Raw genomic sequence first — 7,565 nt, forward strand, 5'->3', positions numbered from 1 at the left:
TTTGTAGATAAGATATCATGTCTGCATCTTGTACAGCAAATAACCACTAGGAAGAGAGTATGCAATGTGTTAATTATTGAAACTGTCCTACCAATTTAATTTGAAACTGTCTCATTGCTATTTGTTTCTCAATAAAATTACGGGAAAAAATAAAAGTAAAAGATTTAAAAAAAAAAAGAAATATGAAGAAAATTGTAAAAAGCATTAGATCTTCATGTCAAATAGAAACAATTAAATGCATTATAAATATTAAGCTGGGATATAATACAGGAATTGCATTCACGCCCCTTTTCTGCTCTGCTTCCAGAGTGAGATATCAATGAGGAAAGAATGAAGCAAGGGTGGAAGGATCAGACATGTCCCAAAAAAGAAAAGAAATGTGAACAGTCACTTTGGCAGAAAGGGAAATCAATGCACATCAGGTTCTCCACAAATGTTTGGGGTCTCTTAAATGTAAGAGACTGGCTACTTAGAAAAGAGCAGGCGCTGATGATTTAAGGGCAGAGTAAGAATCAGTTGACAAAACTTTATGTTGATCATTTTTATACTAGTTTGAGTAAGAGTTTGCAGGTAATTGATTACAGATTATCTATTTCTTCTCCAAACTGCTTGTTTACCTTGGTGTTCTGCGTAGAATTTCATAATTAGGTGGAGATAAGGACCATGTATTGCCATAGCCTATGCAAGGGAATTTACACTTGCATGACAACTTTTTTGTATATCTTCTGTTATAAATGTCTGTGGCCTGATAGAAAATAGATCTCGACCATCTCCATGAGGTTCGTATGCAAGTTACCCATTCTAGTGTAAGGATCCAATCAGTCTCTATTGACCACTAAACAAAAGTGCTCTAAACACAGATTTTTTTTAATTGTTACTCACACCTAATAAACACTAGCCAGAAAGTTTTAAAAAAGTGAAATTTATTGTGCTTGTATCATGTATTTGTACTTACTTGAATCAATGAACTTAATTCTTATGGAGACTCTAAGTGACTCTAGGTTTTGCAGATGAAAACATATTAGAAAGCTTTCTCATGGCTGAAATGCAATACCCAATACACAACCTAAAGGAGGAAAGATTTAATTTGCTCGCCATTTCAGTCCACAAGTGACTGGCTTCAAGGCAGAGATGTCACGCCAGGAGGGCATGAAGAGCCTAGCTGCTTATTCATAGCGGCTAAAAAGCAGAGCAAGGGAAGAATATCAGAATGGGAGACACCAGCAATTAGACACAGATCCAGGGCCAAGCCTCTGTGACACCTACAAGTGTGGTTCCCCAGTCCATGGGCCAGATCTCAAATTCAATGAAGTTGAAAATCCTCCTGAACCAGCACAAGAGAGATTAAGTAATTTGTCTAAAGTCATCACCTTGTGATAAAGGTCAAGTTAGAGCTTGGCCTCAGGCCATCTGACTCGGGAGAGTGCTTTTCTTGACCGTATCATAGTGTCACCCACAGCCAGCTGCTTGTTATATTTTCTTTCTGTACAGTTAAACACATTCATTTTTCTCCTTTTATTTCTTTTGAAAAAATACTGGGATTTTAAAATACATATTGGTGGGAGATCTCTAAAAATAATGCAAAGGCAAACTGTACAAGAAGTTATGAAGAGGTATCGGTGATTGGACAACAGAGTTGTGCTGGGACAACCAGTGCCACAAATACAGTAATTCTCAAATCATAACTTTAATCACAACCATAATTTTGAAGAAAAGGAAAGAAACATGATATTCCTTTTAAACAGTTATTGAAATCTTTCTCCTTTCCCTTTACCTAGTACTTATCATTCAGAACAACCAACAGCTAAGGGAACAGAACACTTTCTCTGGAGATTGTAATGCACTAAGATCCAATTATTTTAAATGGATTAAAAAGCCATTTTTAAAGTCAAGATATTTCCAGGAGGTAGCTATAACTGTGGAACATTTTTCAAAGTCACACACAAAAGAAAAGTAGCCACATTTGTGTACATTTGTGAACTCCAGAGTTTCACCCACATATACGTGATCCCAATGTCTAAACCAAAGGTTCTCTGTGTAGTTCCCAGATCAGCCACTACTCTTTTGGGGACGTGTGAATAATGTATGTCCTAGGGCTCCACCCCAAGCCTGTTGGATCAGAGCCTTTGAGGAAATGGCCCCGCACAGCCCTTCTGAGTAATTCTGTGCCTACTGAAATTCAGAACCACAGCTCATGGGTGCCATCGTTTTGTTTTCATGCCTTTATTTAAATACTAAGCAATATTGATACTTTACAAACATTACTTGTGTTTTCCCTAATTATAGGTTTTTCCTATAATGAAATTAAAAGTTTTTACGAATGTCTTGGTTGACAGAAAGCTGACCTTTAATGTGGGTTATAATCCATATTTCATTTTTAGTCCTTAGCCAGCATGTCCAGGCGCACTGCTAACTTACGTAAATGTTTCAGACAGTAATCTCAGACTGAAACTATCTGTTTGCATTTAGTATTTATCTATGGTCCATAACATTTATCTTATGCATTCTTGGGGGAAAAAAATCAAGTAGATAATACTTGTTTAGTAACTGAGGACTTTCTAATGATATGGAAGAAAACACATCCCTAAATAGTAATTGCACGGTCAAAATAAAATGTCATTTACACAGTAAAATTCTGTTTGCACTTACTGTTTTAAGTGGCAAGGACAGTATAAACTGTAAGCCTAAAATCCAACGAGATTTTTCCTCTTCTTGCTGATATATAGTGCCCTTTGTGTCCTGTGATTCATAATCCAGCTGGGTCATGAAACATTAATGAAGGGGAAAAGTTAACGATAGTAATGGACTCCTGTTAGGTCAGGCTTCATAGAAAAGGAGATCCAATTTCACCAGTGAAAAGCGCCTGCTAATAAAAGATAGTGATGTGGACAAAAATACCAGTGCTTTCTTTTTCTTCTAATGCCATCCATAGGCCATTTGTGACATTATAAAAATGTACAAATTTTATTTTTTATTAATTTGTGTTTAATCAACAATGAAAATGTACATATCAATCATGTCTGCTGTGGAATGGCTCAGTCAAGTTAATTAACATACACTTTATTTCATTTCTCTTTTTTGGTAGGGCGAACACTTAAAATCTCTCTGGGTGATTTTCAAGAATATAATACATTGGAACTATAGCCACTATATTATATAATACATTCCTTGAGTTTATTCCTCCTTTCTAATGAAATTCTATACCCTTTAACCTGGGTCTTCTGGTTCCATATGAATTTTAGGGTTCTTTCCTCTAATTTTGTGAAGAATGCTTTGGTATTTTGAAATTGCTTTGTATCTGTATATCAGTTTGGGGAGTATGTTCATTTTGACAATGTTGACCTTCCCTGTCCAGGACAGTGACTCTTTTTCCATTTTACAATATCTTCTTTAATCTCCTTTTTCAGGGTACCATAGTTTTTATTGCAGAGATCTTTCACTTGCCTGGTTAGGTTAATTCCCAAATATTTAATTTTTATTGATGTGCCAAGAAAATAGCGTTATTTTTCTAATTTCTTTCTTGGTAAGTTTATTATTTGTGTGCACATATGCTATTAATTTTGTATCCTGCTGCATTACAGAAGTTTATTATCAATTCTAGTAGTCTTTAAGTAGATTTTTTTTAGTCTTCCATGTAGAAAATTATGTCATCTGTGATTAATGATAATTTAACTTCTTCTTTTCTTGTATGTATTATTTTTTATTTTGAGACAAAGAGTCAATAAGTTGCTACATTGTCTAGGTTAGGCTCAAACTTGTGATCTTTCTGCCTTTGTTTCCCAGAGTGCTGGAATTATAGACATGCACCACTTCAACACCCATCTTAAGCTTATTTTTCTGCGAAATAAAGAGACCCAGCCAAGTGTGGTGGTGCATGTCAGTAATCCCAGCATTCAGGAGGCTGAGACAGGAGCCTCCTGTAAGTTCAAGGACAACCTGGGCTACAAAGTGAGTTCAAGCCCAGCCTGAACTGCATACCAAAACCTTATCTCTGAAAGAGACTAAACAAATAAATAAATAGCTAAGGAAGCAACATTTATTAACCTCTTCAGCAAAACCATAACAATTCTCCCCAACAGAGATCAGCCATACGTTTTTAAAGGCTTGTCACAGTCACAAATAAAATGGTGAGGACTGAGAAGTGTAATGTACAGACCAAGCAACTGCATGATTCTCAGTTTACATCAAAGTTAGACATGAATAGCTCACAAATATTCAATTTAAAAGTAATGTAAAGCGTTCATTTTATAACTAAAAGATCCTTGTGTTCTTTTCATTGCACTAATCCCAGGAACCACACAATTGCCAAATAAAAATATTCAGCCACAACCAAATATCATATTGCTTATGTTATTATTAAATACGTAAAAAGGTAGGCAATGCAATTGTAACTTTCATAGCTTGTTGGTATAAACCTGCAATATATGTTACCAGCCCAGAGAACAAAAACCCAACTGAATGTTATTTTTAATTGAATTCTAGGAGGTTCTCAATGAATGGCTTATTCTAAAACTAAATATAGTATTCTTAGTATCAAACAAAAACTTGATTTCTTTTTTCTTAGATTAATCCCAGAGTAATTATGCGATCATTTGCCTCTGCAGTGAGTAAGAACTTGCTGCCACAACCCTGGAGGACAAGAAATGCTGTTATTTTTATAAACCTAAATATCAAGTCTGTTTCTAAGGCCCGCTTATCAAGATAGTGCAAGGTCAATCTCAGCTACATTTCAGGGCCCCTCTCTGACCACTGTTGAGGTAGGACCAGTAGAACCTTCCACAAGACCCACCAAGCCTTCCTGAGGTTGTTTGTCAGGGTGAGCCGTGAGCCTAGACTTCCAGGCAGCCAGGCCCAGATGCCCAGCCAGCCCAGAGAAGCACTGTCCACGGCTCCATTCCCACTTCCAGGCACAGGCTCTGCCTTGCTTCTGGGCTTCCAGCTACCACTCCTCTCCCAAGCAGGGCTTTGCTGCCGTGGAGTTCTGCCATGTAGGCCCAGGATGAAACACGAGTCTCCTGTCAATCTCACCTATCCTCCCCTCAGCCTCTCAGGTTGACCAAGAAGCTGTGGTGGAGAATAGCTTCAAGGAGTAGGGAAGAGAAAACACCATTAATTCACTCATTAACTGACAACACAGTTTCAATAAACATTCACTGACTCCAGAGAACCTCCTGTCTACCAGAAAAAAAAAAAAAAAAAAAAAAAAAACAGAGATACAACACTATTCACAACAGGGAGGAGAAAAGAAATGAATGTTTCAGTAAGTTAACTTTGCATATTGATTAAAATAAACACAGGTTAAGACTCCATAGGCAGGGGACCAGGGAGATGGCTCAGTAGAATAAGCACTTCTCTGGCAAGCACAAGGGCCTGACTTCAATCCCTGGTTCTGCAAAAAAAAAAAAAAAAAAAAGACTCTATAGGCAGGGTTGGCAAGATAGCTCAGTGAACTAAATGCCTGCTTAGGCAAGCGCAGGGACTAGGGTTCAAGCCTCAGCACCAAATGCCATGCGGGCCCCTCCCTCAGGTGCACTGAGCCAGCCACCAAGACCAGATGTGGCGGCACACACCTGTAATCCCAGCACTGCAGAGGCTGAGAAGAGGAGGCTCACTATGAGTCTCTCAGTAGTGAGACTCTGTACCAAATACATTTTTTTTAAAAAAAGTAAACACTGTATAGGCAGAAGTGTTCATCATCATAATATCATTATTATTTTCAGTTCACAATATTCTTTGCCTTCTTGGTTGACACCTGAGCTCACAGGAACCCCCCAAGGACACCTTTTCTGTGTTTTGCACCTTCCTTGAGGCCACACGAATAAGTACAAAGAGTGCAGTGGCTATTAACATGGTTCAGAGGATCCAGCACTATTATTTACTGTAACTTTGTGCCTTTGGTCAAGTTCATTAAGCTTTCTGTGCCTCAATGTCATCATCTTGTTGAAAGGACAAAACAAAGGAGAGTCTAATGTACGCGGAGCAGTATTTCTGTGTAGTGAGCACTGCTAGTACTACCTGGTTATACTAAAGGTGCCACCTGCACCAGGCCAGCGGAGAACAATGACAAGCAAGAGCTGCACAGGCAGTGACTGCTGTGTGGAGAGCAAAGCTTGGCTGTGGGTCAATGATTTCCAGACCTGACCACTTTTCAGAATCACCAGAGGACTTTTTCAAAGGCCTAAGGCCCAGAGCCCAAGTGCAAGATTCTTACTTAGTGGATTAGAAGTGAGGACCAGCCTTGTTCAAGGAACTCCCATGGAAGCCAGGGTTGAGCACCCCAGCTCAAGAGCAATCTAATGTGTGAGCCAAGTAGCCCCCCATGGACCCCACAGTGAACAGAATTCACCCCACAAGTGGCTGTCCTCCTGCTGCACAAGGCCCAGCTGGCTCAGCAGGGTCACCTGCCTCCTGCAGCTCTGGCACCTGTGAGAAACGCACCACCCGTGAGGATGTCAGATTCTGGGCCACATATGAAGAGCACAGAATTAGCAAACAAAACCCCTGGCTTCACTGGTGTGCAGTGGACCTATAAGTGCTGAATATTAAAATGGCCTGAGACATGTTCTAGAGTGAAAATGCTTTATGACTTTATCTCAAGTACATTATTCTGTCTTTGGTGCATAAATAGGAAGAGGACTACCAAAAAATTACCTAAATGTATAAGTTTTAATTTCTATGACATTTGCCTAAAGAACATATTTATTTTTGTAAAATTAAAAAATACTAGTAATTTTTTAAAATTATAGCAGACTGATTAAAGATCTAAACATTAAAGCAGAGACACTAAATCTCCTGGAAAAGAAAGTAGGAGGAACTCTTGAAGACATAGGGGTAGGCAAAGAGTTCATGGACAGAAATCAAATCACACGGGTAACAGTTGAAAGACTTAACAACTAGGATCTGCTCTTACTGAGAAGTTTTTTCACATCAAAAGAAATTACCAACAAAGTGAAAAGGCAACTCACGAATTTGGAAAAAATTATGACAAATAAGTACTCAGACAAAGTTCTGCTCTCTAGAATCTATAAAGAACTAAAAAACACTAGGGCCCCAAAATTTAAAGATCCAATCCAGAAATGGGCATCCTAGATAAACACACACTTCTCAGAGGAAGAAATTAAAGAAGCGAATAAATATATGAAAAAATGCTCCACATCACTTAGCCATTCGTGAAATGCAAATTAAAACCACATTGAGATATCATCTCACCGAGAAAGAATGGCTATCATAAAGAAATAATCCAACAACAAATGTTGGAGAGGCTGTGGGGAAAAAGGAACCCTTCTCCACTGCTGGTGGGAATGTAGACTGGTGCAACCGTTATGGAAATCAGGATGGAGAATCCTTAGAAAAGTTGGTCTGGAAAGCCCCTTTAAAGCAGCTATTCCTCAACTGGGAATTTTCCCGGAGGATATGAAAACATCATCTCATGATGATATATGTGTGCCTATGTTTACAGCAGCACAATTTGTGATAGCCAAATCTTGGAAACAACCAAGATGCTCATCACCTGAGGAATGGTTGAGAAAGATGTGGTATTTTTACACAATGGAATATTATTCAGC

The 7,565-nt window shown here is 38.5% G+C and overlaps 1 protein-coding gene across 7 annotated transcripts in view; it reads left to right on the forward strand.

The window, feature by feature from the left end:
- Pex5l (peroxisomal biogenesis factor 5 like) overlaps positions 1 to 7,565 on the forward strand; it is a 270,061-nt gene that overhangs the window by 177,209 nt on the left and 85,287 nt on the right. The gene's annotated exons all lie outside the window — the stretch shown is intronic.

Source organism: Octodon degus, unplaced genomic scaffold (assembly GCF_000260255.1).
Source record: "Octodon degus isolate 3935 unplaced genomic scaffold, OctDeg1.0 scaffold00298, whole genome shotgun sequence".
In the NCBI taxonomy this organism is placed as follows: domain Eukaryota; kingdom Metazoa; phylum Chordata; class Mammalia; order Rodentia; family Octodontidae; genus Octodon; species Octodon degus.